This window comes from Acartia tonsa, chromosome 13, assembly GCF_053477335.1.
Source record: "Acartia tonsa isolate MP-2025a chromosome 13, ASM5347733v1, whole genome shotgun sequence".
Classification (NCBI taxonomy): domain Eukaryota; kingdom Metazoa; phylum Arthropoda; class Copepoda; order Calanoida; family Acartiidae; genus Acartia; species Acartia tonsa.
In genome coordinates, this window is record NC_137272.1 from 17,315,003 (window position 1) to 17,335,624 (window position 20,622).

The 20,622-nt window shown below is 32.6% G+C and overlaps 1 long non-coding RNA gene across 2 annotated transcripts; it reads left to right on the forward strand.

The window, feature by feature from the left end:
- The first annotated feature begins 118 nt into the window (after positions 1 to 118).
- LOC145303799 (uncharacterized) lies at positions 119 to 4,364 on the forward strand. 2 transcript variants are annotated; one of them, XR_013873827.1, is made up of 5 exons: positions 119 to 187; positions 963 to 1,015; positions 1,526 to 1,562; positions 2,744 to 2,784; positions 3,374 to 4,364. It is a non-coding gene; the product is annotated as an uncharacterized LOC145303799 (long non-coding RNA). The 2 variants fall into 2 exon arrangements; XR_013873826.1 differs by having other exon boundaries at positions 133 to 187; positions 2,744 to 2,790.
- The last annotated feature ends 16,258 nt before the right edge of the window (positions 4,365 to 20,622 follow it).

Genomic DNA, 20,622 nt, shown 5'->3' on the forward strand with positions numbered 1-20,622 from the left:
AAAAAAAGAGAGAAGGCTATAAACATTAAACACCCTATATTTTGAAGAAAAAAAAGTTTTTAAGAATGGGTCCATAATACATACCAGAAATATCACCTTACCCAGCCAAATAGCCATGGACCAATTATATATCTTTCTAAAACAATTTATTTCAGATATGTTTGAAAACCCAATAACTCAATTGCAGGTAAACCCTAAATAAAGTTAACAGGCTCTGTCTGCTAAACTAATATGGTTTCTTTTAAAGTATATCTTCTCATATATCCAGGGAAGGTTTAGAATATTTTGGGGAGGTTACCACCACAATACATAGAGAAATTAACTCTAGAAAAATAAAAAATAATAAAATAATAAAAAGATATATATATTTAAATAAGTTTGCATAACTCCCATCAGAAGACAGACAAACATATAGACATCCTGTTACTTTACTATACATAAATATTATAGTTGATGAGAATTGAGAAAGTTGGTATTACTCCCAGCAAAAGACAGACAGACAGACATACAAGCGGACACATAGACATCCTGTTACTATAGTGTATACCAGCGGCTTTGCACCTAGCCTCTAGGGGCTCTGCCCCAAGAGGTGATAAAAAAAAATAAGGTGAAATTCTTAAAAGGACCAAGGAAATCTCCTCTGTTTTTTGGGGGGGGTTGGGGGTGTCCCACCCCCCAAGAAAATAGCTTAAAACCATCACAGGACCAGTAGGTATAATCCCTGAAATCGGTTCAGCGGTTACTGAGATCTTAAGCTTCAGACGGACAGACGGACAGACAGACATCGTTCTACTTTGTATTATAGATAAATTTTATAGTTGATAAGACTTGAGGAAGTTGGTATTACTCCCATCAGAAGACAGACAGACAAGCATACAGACAGACAAACAGACATATACACAGACAGACAGACACACAGACACATAGACAACTTGTTACTTTACTATATAAAAATATTATAGTTGATGAGACTTGAGGAAGTTGGGATAACTCCCATCAGAAGACCCATTTGTAGGTAATTATTAACCTTTATTTTTTTACAACTTTTCATTCAGTTTGTAGTTCTACTTTAAATTAAAGCTTTATATAGGTCAAAGGAAAATTTTTCAATGCACTATTCTCTTCCCCCCCCCCCCTCACTTAAATCATATTTTTCAAAACTTGAGTCTGCTAGGGGGCACAATCGCTAGTTGTTTAAAACTTCAATAGTAGTTTCTCCCTTTTGTAGCTAATATTGATTAATAAGAGTAACAATTTACTTTTATTTTATCCTAAAATTTGTGATTTGATAATAAATTTGATTTTTTCATTGAAATTTATCTTCCGTTGCTTTAAAAATTAAAATCTATAAAGTTAATACTTTACCTTAAGTAATAAAATTTTTTAAAAAGTTTTTCGATTCAGCACAAATTTAATTTTGTTGATTTCTATTGAAGTTCTTGCGTTGAATTTCTAGCAAACGTAATTAATTAAAAAAATTTCTCTATAAAATATTTCAGAAAATATACATTTTTTTATTTACCAGGGATAGTAGCAGCGGATCTCTCTTGACAAAACCAGAGGTAACAGTTTGTTTCTATTTGCATAACACAGTTTATTTTTAAAATCTTGAACTATAATGAGCTAAAATTTCCAAACTTTGAAACAAAAATCACAAAAAGAAGAGAAGCACAAAAAGATCATCGAATAGACAAACACACAAATGGTGTTAAATAATAGACTGACAAAACAATATCATAGTAATCTTCACTGATAATTCTGCCTGTCTATCTTCAATATCAGTCGAGAAAATCACAAACTAGAACTGTCCCTTGTTTGTGTATGTGTGCATTTTAACCCTTACAGATCGGGCCCCAATTCCCACCTTAATAGATCGGGGGGGGGGGGGGGGGGGGCTCAAAGAGCCCCCCCCTCTATCTCGGCTCCTGGTACAGATAAAGACGTAAAATTTTTTTCTGGTGGTTCATGTGTATTTTTAGAGAAAATTACTTTTTCTAGTCATAGCAGTCAGACCGCTCTTTAGCCGCCAGCCGCTAAATTTTAAAACAGCTGTAGAGCGGCCAATTTTGCAGCTAGGATGACCAAATTTTAGGACGAACTTTTATTTTTCATAACAAAAAAATGACTTTTTCTGATCATCGCCGAAAAACGGCAAAATAACGGAAACCGCCATTTTCGGCGGTTACGGCGGTAAAACGGCGGTTGGCGGCGCAAATTAATGTTTTTATCTGTTTATTGTTGCTCAAGGATTTACCAAAAAAAGTTATAGGACTCTAGCTGTAATAGAAGCCACGATATTCATGATATATGTCTGTAGTAAAAGCCAGACAAAAATCGGTCATAAAGTCGGTCAGGGAGCGGTCAAACGGTCATAACACCACTTTTCTCAGAAGGTCATTGATATCTAAGTATTCACCAAAAAAATTTTAGGTTTCTACCTTATACACAAAAGTCATAATGTAGAAATTAAGATTTATTTAGAATTTTTTCTAATTTTTTTTCCTACCCAACCGACTTTGACCGGACACCACGACCGACACAGACCAGGTATCCTAATAAAATCAACTCTTGCCGACGTATAATTACTAAACTTAAAAAGTCATGAAGTTACAGCTCTCCATCTTACCTACAAAAAAAATGAGATTGAAAAAACTAGAGGGGGGGGGGCTCTTTGAGCCCCCCCCCCCCCGATCTGTAAGGGTTAAAACAAAAATTCTCAAATAACTTTTATTCTTTTATTTAGAATAATTGTGAAGTTGAAACACTTGAAAAATCAGGATATGGGTACAGGTTCGATTAGTTTTTCAAACTGTTTTCATTAGTGCCAAAATTATTCTAAAATTCTTGTTGGTCTTGTTGTGTTTTTCCTTTTATTCAAGGAAGGAGGGGGCATTGGACTGTTTTTACACTAGTCCCTAACGCTTTATATTAATGTTATCTTCTTCGTTACCTTAAAAAAAAAATAAAAATGCAAGTTTGATTTAAACAAAGTGTTTGATAGATTACTTTAAACAAAACTGCAGAGGGGAAAAGTACATTGGACTGTAAATTACACTGGTATTAAATTTTATAGACCCGCTTTCTTATTGGTTGGCACACTTTTCTTGAATTTTGATTGGTTGACTTCATGATAATAGTGTTCAAACATTTGAACCAACAAGTTTTACCTTTAGATTGGGGTAATTTGTTTTCACAATTGGAAACGTTTATCAATCTATCGTTCTTTGTCCTATCTCTTAAGATCCCTGCAAAAATATTTCAGATTTCCAGCTGTTTTGGAGTTCTTAATGGACAAAAAACAAAAGACCATTCGATTACTTTTATACTTTTAATAACTTCACGTCATCATTCATGTTTGTTTTTTTATTTTTAGATTTGATTTCAGAGGCAGCTCAGAGTTTCAACTCACCGAGGATGCTTACATTTAAATCATCATACGTCTTAGATGATATTATCCATATGTAGCGCAGCAACAAGAATATATCATCTGCGCTTTCTATTATAAAGAACCGAAAACACTCCCCTTGTTTTGAAGTAAAATTTAAATAAGGAAGTGGGTATTTTTTTTCTTTGATGCGGGGGGCAATAACCCTGCGGGTACTAACCCTGTACCCAATACAACCTAACCTAAAGTAAAACAAAAACACACTAATAACTACCCCACTGAATTTTAATTTATTTCAAAATAAGGTGAGGGCTTTTTTGGTGCTCGAAAGGGCTCTTTGATGGAACAATAAAGTCATAAAGATATATCATTATCAAGTAAATGTAAATTCTAAATTTTTATTTTTATCTTATGTTTATTTTATGCTCTATAAGTAACTGTTGGCCATTCGAATGTACACTATCTATAGAGTACCAATGCTAGTAAAACAGTAACAAAAAAAGTATTCTTAATACCTATACTATTTAAAAATAACAAATTCTACAATTATAAATACACAAACAACATGCTAGCAAAATTGTTGATTAAAATCTCTAAAAAATCTATACTACCTAATTTTTAATATTTGTTGTTTTAGTTAATAGCTCCGAAAATAAAATAAAATTGAATCTTTATAATGTTATACAAATCAGTTGGGTACATTGTTGGATTATTGTAGATTAGGATAAATATATTATAGTACTTTTTAGGAACTTGATAGATAATAAACTGCTTTTGATTCTCATTTTATATGAACATTCTAATTATTATCGAAAAAAAAGTTTTGTTTTTAAAAGTAACTCAATAAAAGATAATATAATTATCTATCTTAATTGTCAGCAATCCAAGCATGTATCTAACTATAAATGTTATCCTAAGAAAATACATAATCTCTAAATGTTAAATATATATCATGAATAGAAATATAGTTTGATGTGATTATGAGTTCTTCTTTTTTAGCAGAGCTACATTATAACTTCCTTAGTGTGTCCTAAATTTTATAATAATAGTTCAACCTACCTCCTATGTTGGTTTTCGTAATCTTAATTTGTGTCATTAAGGTTTTAAGCTATTTAGCTTTGATAGATATTAGTTGCTTCACTCAAGGAGGCATTGAGAATGAATAACCTATTACTGTTTTTTTTATACTTGGGAATATTTTTTTCTTTTTTGGAGGTTGGGGGGTACCACTCCTTTTAAAAATAGCTTAAAACCACCGCTGAACCAGTAACTATATTCCCTGAGAAGCATATCCCTGTCAGTTTAGCGGCTACTGAGATCTTAAGCTTCAGACAGACATGTTACAACTTTATATTATAGATTTATTTTTAAAGTCAAGTATTCTGCAGAAAGATACTTCTATTTTTGTATTTAGGATAAATTTTAAATCATCCAATAGCGTACAAGGATGACAACAGCCATAAGTAGCAAAGAACATAAAAATCATAGACGGGAATACTGAAAGGAGGTTATAAAGGCATTTGTTAATTTAAAGAATTGATTAGAAAAATCACGAAACCTTTAATCACAAACCGTTCTTATGTATTTTTATTCTCCTTAATTCTTATATTTTTTAGACCCATGGACAAAGTAAATTATTTCTGGCTGTTAATTGATCAATTCTTCACAGAAAATTGGCCGTCTACATTGAATTGCAGCTGAGAAATTTCTAATAAGATCCAATAATATTTTTCCGGTTATTTAGGGATACAGAATAAATCATTTAAACAACAACAACAACAGTTACTTTTAAAAACATTTTATAATATGAATATTTAGACTATATAGTATATACTATCCCTTAAAATGCAAATTTAAAATGTTTTAATTTAAAACAATTAGAATTATTTATGCACAAGTGTATGTCAGTCAAAGTGGTGTACAATTACGTCCACATAAAATACAATTTACATTTTCATTTAAAAAAGAAAAAGAAAACAGGTGTTATCTTTTCCAGGGCAACACACAGTCTCATACACATCCTGTTACAACCAGGGCATGTTTTATGCTATTTATAATTTTTGAAATATTAATACACAACTCCCCTAAGAGAAGATATGTAAAGGCAATATTTTCAACAATTAGATTTTTTTACAATGTTGAAAGTTGTACGCGGAAGTGATTGACCACTGCTAGTCTATAAAGCGAGATAAATGTATCCTTGAAAGGACACTCAACACGTTTCTCCATATCACCAAAATAACTTTGAATACTTCGCTATTAGGCGTCGGCAAGTCTCAGAACCGGGTTTTTGAAGAGGAAAGGCACTTGATTCGAAGCCATTCTGAAAATTACTATCTTATTTGTCGCTATTTGTCGATTGGTTATGTTAGTTGAGCTTATGGATGTTGTCATCCGTAAAGAAAAGTACAACGATGTATTTATGTCTGTCTGTGTATACCGAAGGATCTCGCTAACTGCTGAACCGATAGGGTTCTTCTTTACAGCAATTCTTTTTAGGGGTCCACCACTCTCCCAAGTTAAATCGCCTATAGAAAAAACGTCCCTCCTCCCCTCCAAATTATTTTTTACAAAAATTTTATAAATAAAATACAAATATTTTCAGAGAGTTAGGGGTGATCGAATGATAAATGGATTGCACTTATTAGTATTTGCAGTTATTTTGTGACAAGCTACTCTATAGTGACAATTTCTGTCCGTCTATTTTATATTTCAGAGAAGGAGGGGACATTATAGTGTAAATTATACTGGTATGTTTTATAACAATAGAATTTTCTTCGTTAGCTCGATCTTACGGTACTTTTATTAGTTAAGCCAAATAGAACTAGAAGAGTTTAAACACTGGGAACAGTGGGTGGTTGGGGGCATCAAAAATTAGTAGCAATTGTTACAAATTAACCATCTTTCAACCAACCCATGATTGCAAGACAATGATTTAAAATTCCTCTGTACAGCCATGGAGGGAATAGTCCTTGTCTTGAATGCATAATAATTAAGGAACAGACTAACAGTCATTGGCATCGAGATGGGATAGGCGAGGAAAAAATCTTAAAAATACGGCGGTCTATAGCTAGACAATATATATTTCGCTCATTTCAAGTCTCATTTCCAATTGTTTGAGAGTTTCTGTACAAATGAAGGAAAAATATAATTTTTTGACAGCCAAAATATATACATTTAAAATTATTTAAGACGCAAAGCTACTTTAAGATAGACTTTGTCTGTCCGACTATCAGTCAGCCCATAATGCTACGGGGAAACGTGATTTTTTCGGCTATTATTTATTTTTGTTTTTTCGTGATTCGCTACTTATGGATGTTGTAATCCTTGTTCTATGTAAAATATATTTTCTCCCTCCCTCCCTGACAGAGCATTGCAATATTTGTTTCAATTATATTGAAATTGGATCCAGTTAAACTTTATGTGACAATATAACCTAAATGTTAACAAGGACAAGGATTTGCCATCAGGAAAAATCTTAATAGCTCACTTATTTTTTCTAGTTAACCCTTAACGGTCGGGGGAGGGGGGGCGTTGAACGCCCCCCCATCCGGTTTTTTATATCTCATTTTCTGTGTGTGAAATATAAAGAGCCCAAACTGCTTGACTTTTAAGGGTGGGTATGAGACATAACTGAGAGTTGAAATTTTTTGAATATCTCCATTCTGGCGGGCACAGGATGCCAGCAAACCTGGCAGGGTCATCCAGGTAAAGAGCAAAAATATTTTTTTGACTTAAACAAAGCATTTTATCTTACCAAAATACTAAAATATCCTCTAGTAGTACATCCTTATATTAAATACAGGTGTTCAAGTCAATTTCAGGTTCCATGTATGATCTTGCAGGTCCTGATCCTCCAGGTCTCCAGAAATCTTTAAATGGCTCCTGTGGCCGCAATTTTTTACTTAGAGACTTCAAATTTTAAACTTAAGCTTTTCTTACATGTCAACATAACGTATTAAGATTTCATAAAGATCCGCTGTCGTTTTCCCGCCAACCGCAGACTGCGGCGGCTGGCAGCTGCCAAGTACAGCTGCGGCCGCTGAAATTTACATTTTGATATTTCAAATATAAAATTTACATAAAAATAAACATTTTCTGCAAAAGAAATTTTATTCTAGCTTCAAAAATAAAAAAAATTACAGCCGTTTGAAATTTTTAAGTAAAAAAGGACCTGAAAACAAAGGTTGTTAAATAAAAGGGTAAAGGAAGCGAAAATTGACCTTGACTTACTTAAGGTCGGAAATTCATCATAACACAGGGGACTTACACAAAAAAATTTAGCCCTCTAGCTCTAATAGGAAGCGAGATAATAAGGGGGGGCGTTGAACGCCCCCCCCCCCCCCCCCCCCGACTGATTAAAGTGCGGCAAGGGGCCCGACTGTAAGGGGTTAAAAAAATCAGTCAATACCCAGGGTTGTTGTTAAAAACTTATGAAATAAGAATTGCTTTCAATCATATACCTAGAATAACAATCTAAAAAATCAAGTTGGAGTGGAGTGGCCACCAAGAGGCGTATATCCACCAACCCCATTAATTTTGCCAGGGGGTGAATTACCCCCCCCCCCCCCTCCTACATCCCACTCCTGCACGCCTCTCGTTAAGAGGGAGTGTGAGGACAATGCCAATTAAACAAATCTATAGCCCTTACTACAATTATGAACCAACTATTGACAGAATTTTACACATTAGAAGAAATATTGATTTCTCATCCCATGTTCTATCCCCGAATACAATACAATAAAATTGCGGACGGCATCAAAGTTTATTACTAAAACGCTGGAAAATTACCAAATTTTTTTATCAAAACAGCCTGAGGGGGGATTTTGTTGGGTATTGGGTAGCAATTAAAAACAAGGATGACAACATCCATAAAAGCAATCCATTGCTTTACCACAAGCGGTTGGTTGTGCACTAAAATTCCTCTAACTTATTTTTGAGATAATTTAAAAATAAGATGATGTGACAAGACAATAGCCAATAAATTGTTGTACATCCCCAATGTTAATACACAAAATTACCCCTTCTGTGGATTATAATTTGTGGTTATAACATGTAAACACCCAACATAATAAACCAACCAATCAAAATTCATTAAAAGATTCCAAAGTTGTTAAACCAACGAATAAGAAAACGTCACAATAAAACTTACGGGGCTATTTTTATAAAAAAAAAACAGCTCAGTGACCCCTTCTCAGTTTTTCCTAACCATACAAAGCCACCCTGTATTCATTATGACCTAACCTAACCTGACCTAGGTAATACACAAACTTCTTTCATAGAAACAGTAGGTATATTTTGTATCATCTTTAGTTACAATATGGTTTGAACCAACATTCGAACCTGAGACTAAACGTAGAATGTTATTGAGAGAAAGAGGGGAAAATGAGCTGTTTTTTACACTTGTCCTCAAAGTGTCAAATAACGACTTCTTATTCGTTGGCTTAACAACTATTGAGCTTTTGGTGAATTTTGATTGGTTGAATTATAAAGTTTAATCAGAAGGGGTAATTTTGTGTATTAACATTGGGGATTTACATTAGTTTATCGGCCATTGTCTTATCCCTTTAGATCCCTGAATATTATTATAAGTTGAAACCTTAATGTAAAAAGGCCGCAAACCCTAATCCAATATTTTCATAAACCAGGATCTAGAAAAATAACTTTTAGAATATAACTAACAGCGATAGTTTAACCCCCCCCCCCCCCCTCAACTTTATCCATATTTTTTTTCGGGCATTTTAAGAGGCGTTTTGTCGTATTTTCTCAGCAGCTTTTCTCCTATCTATATCCCTCTAACCATGCGGTGCTAATTGCCTAACCCTGCGATGCAATAACCTAAATTAACTTAAAGGGAGTGTGAACGTAAAAATTTATCTTCTGATTATCAAATCTTAACATTTACTAAGCACATTTCACTACACTGATCAACCAAAAATGTCCTATTCACAAAAATATCCAGAAATAATGCCTTGCTTTTATGGTATTTTGAGAGGGAAAAAGGAGAAAACAGGGAAAATCTGAACGTCTTTGTTTCTTATAATGTTTGTAGGGATATTTAACTTGTCAAATATAGTTGAAACAATTTACTTACTGTTAAGGATTTATTTTATGCTATAAAATTGCCAATTCGTTTTTTTATAACGTAGTAATTAAATAATAAAGACATATTTTAAATTCGTATTATTGACAAAAAAAATACCTCACTGTCTACAAAGGGTTGAATCTCATAGGTTATATAAAATAATAATATCCTTTTTTATTGTGTTGAACAATAAATAACCCACTTTGGAGAATTAGTTTACACTTTTATCAGACTGTTTATAAAGAAATATTGCGTCTTTATTATTTACAAATTTGTAATTAAAGGTGGGCGAGAGATGGGCCATTTAAAGTTAATTGGATACTAATAAAAAACCTGTTTCTGGCTTTGTTATTGTATTTGGTTTTCAATAAAAAAATATTGCTTATTTTATCAATTTCTAAGTAACTATACAATGGATTAAAGCAAGGATTATGTTAAAAGTCAGCTTAACTGTTAGGAAAAATCTAGAACTATGTGAAAAAGTTTAATTTTAGCTATAATGGGAGAAAAAAGCAATTTAATGCACATTTTATATAATACGGAAAATTTCTTCCTTTCCCCGTACCTTATAAAAATCGTCGGAAAAAGCCGTTTTTTAAGCAAACAAAAGCGCGTTTTGCTCTATCTGTGAGATATTATGAATGAGATAATGTTAAGATTTGATATTAAGATGAGAAAAATTTACGTTCACAGTCCCTTTAACCTATCAAAAACTACTGTGAAAATAAGACGAAACGCCCCTTAAGAGGCGTTGCCACGATTATACCCTTTTTTTCTTCAAAAACTTTTTGGGATGATAACAACCAGGTGGGGAGGGAGGGACAAAGGATTGTAAAATATATTGGGCCCCAAAGTTTAATAAACTTATTTTCTCATTCGTTAGATCACAAACTCTAGAGTATCTTACTAAATGTGATTGGGTGGTACAAACTAGCTTTTAAATTAATTTAATGAGTAGTTTTTGTTGTACAATTAGGCGTGTATATCATCTTTTAATATCTTATCCCCTAAGATCCCTGAAAACAACAAGGATCCGGTCAATCTACAATTTCACAACCTTTGTCTTAAAGTTTTTTTTGGGGGGTGGGGAGGAATTGATTTACATTCTATTTATCCTGAATTCTATTAATAAGCATTTTACAAATAAAAATACAAATACTAATACCTAGTTAAATGTTAGTGGGTAGGGGTATATCATTGGTCCACTTTAGATCGGAGTAAATATTCTAAAATAACATTTAGAATTGTCTGTCCTCTGAATTTACCCTTCCACAAATATCCTCATTTTATCCTTATATTAAAATGTAACCCCCTTCTATTGTACTCTAACAATGGATGTAGAATATACGTGGATATTATGACAGGGGTAAAATTTTCGTGAATCTAGCTTACTAACATGGAACTCATTTATTGGTCAGAGTCTTTAACCAGCAGGAATGGAGGGAATGTTGTAATGGAGTTGGATGGGTGAATTCATATTTTAGCCCGATGCGTGTTTTACGTTATTAGAGTAGATGAAAATATGGTGTAAAATCCAAGAAATAATGTATCCATTGTTCTAACACCCCCACTCCCCCACGCTTTATTTCTCCTTTTAAGGTTTTATCATTAAAGCCTTAACTGCTTGTCTGATTTGATAGAGTCAGAGGAAAATTATATAAAAGTAACTGGATCTGTGGTTGTCTATACCGAAGGATCTCGCTAACCGCTGAACCGATTTGTTTATCTTTTACAGTGTAGCTTTTTCTAGGTTTAGAGATGGTACCACCACCTTCCCAAGTTTTTATACTTTTTCTTTTTAAAACTAAAATTTAAATTTAAATCTTCCCTAAAATTATAATTTTGACTGGACGAAATTTTCGAGAAAAGCTTATTATTTATCCAATATTGAAGAGACATATTTGACAGGTAATGCATCACAGACGGTTCGGAAAGCATGACATGATATATATAGTAGATACCATATTAAAATTTATTCATTGTGTATTATTAAAATTCGTCAATAAACAAGAATTTTCAAAAATAATTTTGCCCATCTTGGGGACATGTGTGACGTCATAAAAATACGTCTAAAAGGAGGGAAGAAAAGAGAAGTGGGAAAGGAAACCTCTAAAAGAGAGATGGATAATAGACGTATTTTTATGACGTCACACATGACACTTTATGCTGTCCCTCATCTTGACCTAATCAAAACATTTGAAATGTAAGATGATATTTTAGTGCTTTTCTTATACTTATCTTGTTGCTGATGGCTATACCCCTAGAGGCCTTTAGAGGTACTTATAGTAAGGGGGGGGAGTTAAGCCTCCACATTCCAATTTAGGATAAAAAAAATGTGGTGAAACGTATTCATTTCTTTTATCTTTTAAGGGTTGCTGAAAAATTCCCAAAATAGTTGTAAACCTTACCTGAACCTATAAGAAGCTTTACTTTAAAGGAAGACCATATCGGTTAAGAAGTTAGCTAAAGACACAGTTAAAGAGATAACCGGTATTGCATATTTTAATTTTCTTTGCATTAAAAGCAATAATATCTCGACAAAATAAAATACTGGAGATTTATTATCTTTTTTAATCATTAAAATAATATATATTTACTATCTCAATACAAGTACAATTATTATTGAACATTAGTGTACATGTAATATTAAAGCTACAATACTTAGGTATTCATCAAACATGTCTTTTATAAAATAATTTTTTGTCTAGAATAATATTTTTTTGTGGCAAATTTATATTTTTCCGACAAGTACCACTTCTAAATTATTTAGTACTTATCCTTTTATCAACTTACTCCCTTCTTTTGCATTTTACTCTTTCCAGTTTGATTTTTAAAATCTGCAGTCTAACTTAACTTACCCCCCCCCCCCCGTCCCTTCCTCATTTATTAGTGTTCGATTATATCCACAAAAAGAACTTTGCAGTCTGCATCAACTTTTGCATATTATCATATTCACATAATTATTCACATTCTTAAAACATTAGTGAACGGTTAGTTTGTGCTGTTTAAATGTGAGGAGAGAAAATCGCTTAAAAAATCAGCATTTGACGTCATAAAATTGAGGGATTATCTATCTCCTTTTAGTGGTGTTCTTTCCCACTTCTTCTATCCTTATTCCTTATTTTTATGACGTCATAATTCTTTTAAGCGACTTTCTCCCGTCAAGTTTAAATACTATGTGATTCTGATAATCTGATAATTTTATTGAAATATAGATTAGAAGAAAAATTAAATCACCTAGGCTATCAATATTGCCACATTTATAACTTACGCAAGAAAACTCTCCTTCCATTATTTTTTACTATTACTATTTAGAAATATTCGCGGTTACGCCCCTAGAGGCCTCAAAGAGTGTTTGTTGCAAGGCAGATGGGGGCCATTCAGTTTTAACCAAAATTTTAAAAACAAAAAGGCCAAAAAATAAGTTTGGAGTATCGTTTTTTTAGGGGCGATTTTTCCCCCAAAATAGGTATAAACCATCCCAGAACCTATAAGAAGCTTCATTGTATAGAAGTACCATGTTAGTTCAGTGGTTAGCAAGATCCTTCAGTACCTACTGACAGACAGACAGATAAATATTATGTTTATTTTATGTAAATATTACTAGTGAAATATTTGTAAAAAAATAATTCAATTAAAATTTGTTGAAGTGATCAAACACAACGGCCCCCCCCCCACCCCTCTCAACTGACAAACTACGCCAATCTGTGTATGACATAGCCCTGCCCTTGCATGTACCCCTCTGCTGCTGCAAGCGTTCTCTCAAATATATGATCCAACTCTCCTTATTTCTGATATCGCTGTGGTGTGTATATATTTTGTTCTGCCACGATTTGTACCGCACCATTTCATATTACAATGAAACCTCCAAAGCCATATATATACGTTCCACCCCCCTACAAGCTACATTAATTTTTCCTGCCCTAACCCTTTTTTTCTCCATGAAAACGGGAAGCTCCCCCCTCCACCCCCCTTTTGCCTTTTCACCACTCATGCCTAATTCTAAATCGGATAAATAGTTTTTAGCACTACTCATCTATATACTAAAGTATCTCCTTTTTTATACCATCTTACTCCCTTTTTTCCTACTTAAAACGGTCTCTCTTTCTCTCTATCGTATCTCACTCTTTTCCACTCCATTGCCAAGCCTTTAAAACTTTATTTGTCTCTCTTATATTCTCCATTCCATCTCTCTCTCTCTCCCTCCGTAGCGTCTCCGACGTCTCTCTCTCTCTCTCTTTCTTTCTATATCGTATCCTCAACAGTTAACAGTAACCTCCGACATTTGAGGGGAGATCCATGCACTATTAGTGTTATCAAATTTTATACATAAACCATTTTGGCTCAAATACCTAAACTTGAACCTTTTAGTAAAGGTTTGAAAAAGTAATTGTTCCATATAAAAGTGATTTAATTAGTTTAATTTTTAAAGCATTTTATATTACAAGAATTGCGTTAAAAGACATTTTTGTGTCAATTATAGTTTGGAATTGTTTTTATTATGTGGTTGATGTTTGCTAAGCCAGTGCCCATATTTTGTAGATTATCTTGATATACTTTACATACTATACCTACTATGTTACCGGATTATATCAGGGAGGAAACGGTACCCAAACTCCACTGGTACCCAATGTTTTAAGACAAAGGTATCGTATTCGTAGGCTCAGAAATATCAGGTTCTATTTTGTAGATTATCTTGATATACTTCAAAACTTTACGTACAATTGTTACCGGATTATATCAGGGAATGAAAGGGTACCCAATTATACCGGTACCCAATGTTTTAGGACAACGTTATCTTATTCCTTGAGTACTATTATGTAGATTATCTTGATTTACTTTATAAAACTTTACCAACATTTTTGCTGAACTATCAGGGATCTTAAGGGATAAGACAATGGGCTATAGATTGATATTAATCCCCAATGATGTTGGTTAACAGTGTAATTTATAGTCCATTGTCTATAAACTGATAAAAATTTAACTTTTCTATTAAATGCAAACTTTTGTCTGTGTTTTATTTTGCATAAAATTTGTCATTCAGCTTATATCAACAACGAAATTAATTCGGAAAAAAATCATGAAACCCATACGTATGTTCAGCTGTTGTAGATTAAAGTTAAAAGTTGAAAAGTTTGTACATTTATAGTTTGGAACCAGCCAATATTTTTTTTTTTTTATTTAGATAACACATTAAAATGTTTAGGATTTTTTACTATGGATGGTTTATTTCTATAATGGGGTTCCATTTTGGTTTTAATCTATTTTCTATGTGAAGGGTTTATTCTTCTCAAAAGTCTCTAAATTATTTTTACGGTAATCTTTTATGTATTTGATTGTAAATTTTAACTTTTTATTTTACTAAAATAGAAGGTTTGAGGGGGATGTGTTAACTTTCCCAAAGTGCCACTAGCCTAAATGTCTCTAGGGGCGTAGCTTCTTGTATTAAATATCCAACGAATCCTTTGATGTGTTGGCTAATTATGTTTATGACTTCAAAGATGAAGAAATGAGAAAGCTTGGACATTGGGATGTTTATTACACTTGTCCCTAAAGTTTTATAAAAGCGTTTACTTATTCGTTGGCTTAACAACTTTGGGAACTTAAAAGAATTTTGATTGGTTGGTTTACTAAGTAGAATGTTCAAACGTTTCAACAACTAATTTCAATCTACAAAAGGGATAATTTTGTGTATCATAATAAGGGTGTCCATTAATTTAAAGTCCATTGTCTTATCCCTTTAGATCACTGGGTTTTGCTGTTTTGTAAATATTTACCTTTGAAGTAATTAAATAGCCATGATATTAAAGATTCTAATGAATTTTTAAAAAAGCTCTTTTGATTACTCGTTTAAAAGAAAAAGAAAAAAATCAGGGATCTAAAAAAACAATTGCCATTAAATTGATATACATCACCATCATGATGCTACACAAAATTACCCTTTCTGTATACTTAATTTAGTGATCAAAACGTTTGGACACTGAACTTAATTAAACAACAAATTAAAAAAAACAACTTTTTACTACTACTACTTTTTTTTATGTTTGTAGGGGGGGAGGGGGGGGTTTAGGAGAGGTACCACCTAGTATTATTATTATTGATATAATATAAACTAAATATATAGACAGACAGACCTCCTGGTACTTTTATATAAAGATATCTTATCCCTCTTGTATTTGAGCCCTTGTATTATTATTGATATAATGTAAACCAAATGTCTGGCACAAAAAAAACATATCAAGCATAATCACAAGATTAAGATAGTCATACCAGGGGTTTTAAGGGATAAGACAATAGATGTGTTTTCTCAATGGTGATAGACAAAAGTATCCAATCTGTAGATTAAAATTATTGATTGAAAAGTTTGACAACAACTAGGTCTTAGTCAACTAATCAGGGTTCAATAAAAGTAACCAAAGTTTTGAAGACATCTTATGATAGGGCATGGTTATTTAACTTTGGGCACCTTTATAATTTACGGTCTAAAATCCCCTCCCTCCCTGTGACTTAGATAGTCAAGGGGAAATATTAAGGGATAATACAATGGACGATAAATTGATATACACCCTAAAGATTATAAACAAAATTCTTTTTTTTTGGTTGAAAAGTTTAAACACTAATAGTTCTAGTCAATCAATTAGGATTCAAAAGTACCCAAAGATTTTATGCCAACAATTAAAGAAATCGTGTTTATGAAAGTTCTAAGTACCAGTTTAATTTGCATTCCAATGTACCCTCCCTTCCTGCAGTCATTTACACTTTTCATCTTTTTATAACATTTTTATTGTAGCATTAACATTTATTTTCATAGGCCTATAACAATCTCAGGACAGTCTTCAGCTTCAAAAACTTTATATAATAGGACTAACGGACGGCTGTACCTTTAGCATTCGAAAAATATCCTAAAACCATCCCAAAAATTTTTTGTTTCTTTTCTTGAATTTTTATAAATTTGTTCAGAACTACTAGTGTTCGTTCTTTACCAAATATTTTAATTTTCATGTCAGACATTTTGTGTATCATCATTGGGTATGTATATGCATAAATATACCGTCAATTATCTTATCCCTTAATATCCATGAGATTGAAAACTAAATGTTGATCAATCAGTGAATCAAGCACAGCGTGGCCGGAAATATCAATGAATATCTCATTTCTATTTCAGTTATATACATGAATGGATAGTTGTGTTTTGATAGGGTCATTGTAGTTTTACTTTTTACTAGCGGCCACGCCACTAGCGTCCTCTTGGGGCACTTTAGGAAAGATGGGGAAGGGGTTTAGCTAACTCTCTACTTTAAACTTTATTTTAAAAATTAAATTAACCATTTTTTTTGGTGGGGTGAGTTATTTTTTTCCAGGGGGGTTCCTCTTGGAAGGTTTTAGGTAACCTCCTAAAAAATGTTACTTTAAAAATTTCCGGGTATTGTCAGTTTCATTGCCTCTTAACCCTTAACGGTCGTCATCATAACAAAGGGGACTTGTACAAATTTGTTCAGCCTTCTAGCTCTAATAGGAACTGAGATAATAGGGAGGGGGGGCGTTGAACGCCCCCCCCCCCCCCGACTGATTAAGGTGCGGCAAGAAGCCCGACTGTAAGGGGTTAAGGGGGGTTTCTTCGTATTTTCACAGTAACTTTCCACCCCTTTCTAGCTCTAATTCTTCGGGACAATCATTAACATTTACCTAACCTAAAATAAACAATCAAAAGCTACTGTGAAAATACGAGGAAATGCCCCTGAAGAGGCTATGTCACGAAACTGAAACTATAAGAATCTTCACAATTAAGGAGAAGCATATCAGTCTAATGGTTAACAAGATTATAAGCTAGTCCAAACATGTATCTAACTGTATATTATATTATACTATTAGTTGTACAATACAATCTTTTACATAATAGTTTAGGATTCCTTAGAAAAAGATATTTATAGATTATCATTTTTAATAGCGATGTTACTACTCTTTGGCGTTCCATCCCTTTGTGATTTTAGGGATTCTAAGAGATAAGACAAGGGGGATAAATTGATGTACATCCCAAATGATGATACACAAAATTACCCTTTCTCTATATCAAATGGTTAAAAATTTTGGGCACCAATAGTGGGAAACCAACCGATCACAGTTCAATTAAAGTTTTTACCTCAACAAATATGATAATGGATGTTTAATATATATGTACTACCGTTTTTTTAATTTAATAAAATGTAAGGCCTCAAGGGCTTGAGGGAATAAGGGAGAGGGGGGTGACCCTTTAAAAGCTTTACTGCAAAGGAGAACCATAAATTCAGCTGTTCTATATATCTTTTGCTACACATATACAGACAGACACATAGACATCCTGTTACTGTTATTTAAAGATTATATATTAAATATTTTTTTTTATCGTGATGTTCTAACGTATTTAGATTATTTTAATGCTATTGTACTTCCCCTAACTATATGTTTAAAGTATGTTTTAGTCATACATTAAAGCAAATATTTGATAAGAAATTTTCATACATTTCCGCACATATTTCAAATTATAAAAAACACACTAGCAACTAAGTTTAAAACTTTTAAGTAGCGAAGCTACTCTATAATTCGAAATGTCCGTCCGTCTGTCAGAGAAAGAGAGAGGGAAACGTGATTTTTTTCGACTTCTATAATAGATAACAGGATGTAATTTTCAGGAATTCAATATGTTAACATTCTTCATATTTTCACCAAGTTTCATTAAGGTTCGTCAATTAATTGAGTTGCTAGATAGATTCATACATTTTAAGGTTTTCATGATTTTCTCAATTCCTATTCAATATAGACGGCTGATTAAATAAAGGTTCACAATTTACATATCCCCACAAAGTTTCATTAAGATTTGCTCATTTGTTGAGGTGCTATATCTATTTCTTGATTTTAACGTGATTTTTTAGTTTAATATGTTTGATGAAACTGCTCAATAGTTAATTTTCGAGCTTCGCTACTTATGGATGTTGTCATATTTGTTTTCTATAAAATAATTCTTTAGTATTTATATTTTAAGATATTAATTTAAAAAATAAGATGATTGAAATTACAGACAATATGTTACCTTTTATATTTACATTGAATTTACAAATCTTTTCTTTTAGCTACAAATTTCCAGATATATAAGTTTAGGTGATTTGATTTTTTTATGAATTTATTATGCTTGGTTTAGGTTAACCCCACGCAGTTGTTTGGCTACTGCCAGGTTTATGCCCCCTGCAGGGTAGGCATGCTTGCGAGGGAGCAGTTTCTCGAATATAACATTTAAAAAAGTACAAGCAGTTTCTGAGATCTTAAGCTACAGTAAAGAAAACCCTTACTATATATAGTATTTTAGGATAACCACCTGACAAACCATCTTTCGGATCATGGAAAGAAAACGAAGTAGCGAGTTTCGTGGTATTTTCACAGTAGGTTAGGTAAATGTTAATGATTGCCCCGCAGGGTTAGAGCCCCAACAGGAGCTAGAAATAAGAGAAAATCTAATGTGAAATACGACAAAATCCGCTACTTCGTTTTCTTTCCATGATCCCATCTTTCTATATATGCAGTAGTTATTTATGATAGGCTTACATATGTATCATGCATAATATATAAATACTAAGCTCATATATTTGTACATCTTATTTCAGTTCATTACTCCTAGAGATTTGGGAATAGGAAAATATAACATAATATATAAAAAACAAGGATGACAACATCCATAAAAGCGAATTTGAAAAGTTGGGACTAACGAACATTAACTATTGTAGAGTGTCAGAATATATATGTATAAAAGTCGATATAAAATTTGAGTAAATTTGTTGAATTACTGCTAAAATACATTTTTAAGAATTTATTGTAGAGATGCTTCGCTTAATACTTTGTACTTTGTTGTCCTAGGAATCAGTATTGAAAATTTTGGATAAATTGGATAATTATATCATGTATTTTTTTTTGTAAAAAATCAACTTGTTTAAAAAGGACGTACGGATATACTGGTAACGATTATATATTTGCTACGCTTTCTAAATCGTGCCTAATTACTACAGGAATTACCACGCAAAGTTTGATTTCGCTGGGTTAATTCTAACATGCCTAAATTAACGAAAATAACGACCCTAATTACAGAAAAGCTTCGAAAAACGTTTTATGAAGCAATGATTAATCTAGCTCTCATAATAAGAATATATACTAATTTGCCTGCCAAAACACGTATTATCAATTTATTTGTTAGTATCTTTTTTTGGCAAAATATTGTAAATTGACGATACGATATATGATTTTTCAGTATTGCTCAGAACCGGTTCTAATCCAGCGGACATTGATCGGTTACATTTATGTATCCCCGTGTTCCTGATTACTGCATTGCTCTGAGGAATATACAATACCAGGGATCTAAAGGGATAAGACAATGGCTGATAAATTTATGTACATCTAAATAATGATACACAAAACTTCCCTTCTTTAGATTACAATTAGTGATTAAAACGCTTGGACAGTGGACACTCAATTCAATGAACCAACCAATCAAATCAACATATAAAAAATATTGGGGACTAGTGTAATAAAAAGCCCAATGCCCTTTCCCTCCCTGAAAGAAGCATAATTTCTTCTTGTTGTATATTTGTCATAACCCCCTTGTGGTTATTTAGTTAATATAAGGATAATTATGTTCATAAGACTTGGGCCTCTAGGGGCACACATAGGAGTTGACCCTTGCCCTTTTAGAATTTTAGATTTATAAAGAAAAAGTTGATAAATTTTAGGTTCAGGTCATTTTTGTAGAGGCTAAAAGTTATAAACCTTCCATGGACATGTGGGAATCTACATTGTAAAAGAAAACCATATCGATTCAGCGATTATAAAGATCCTTAAGTACAGACACACAGACACAGATTCTGATACTTTTTATATAAGGATTAGTAAATATAGAATATAACAATATAGCTACATATGAGTTGATACAGACAGACAGACAGACACACAGATCCTGTTACTTTTTATATAAGGATTATTAAATATAGAATATAACAATATAGCTACATATTAGTTGATGCAGACATACGGACAGACACACAGACACAGATCCTGTTACTTTTTATATAAGGATTAGTAAATATAGAATATGACAATCTAGCTACATATTAGTTGATACAGACAGACAGAC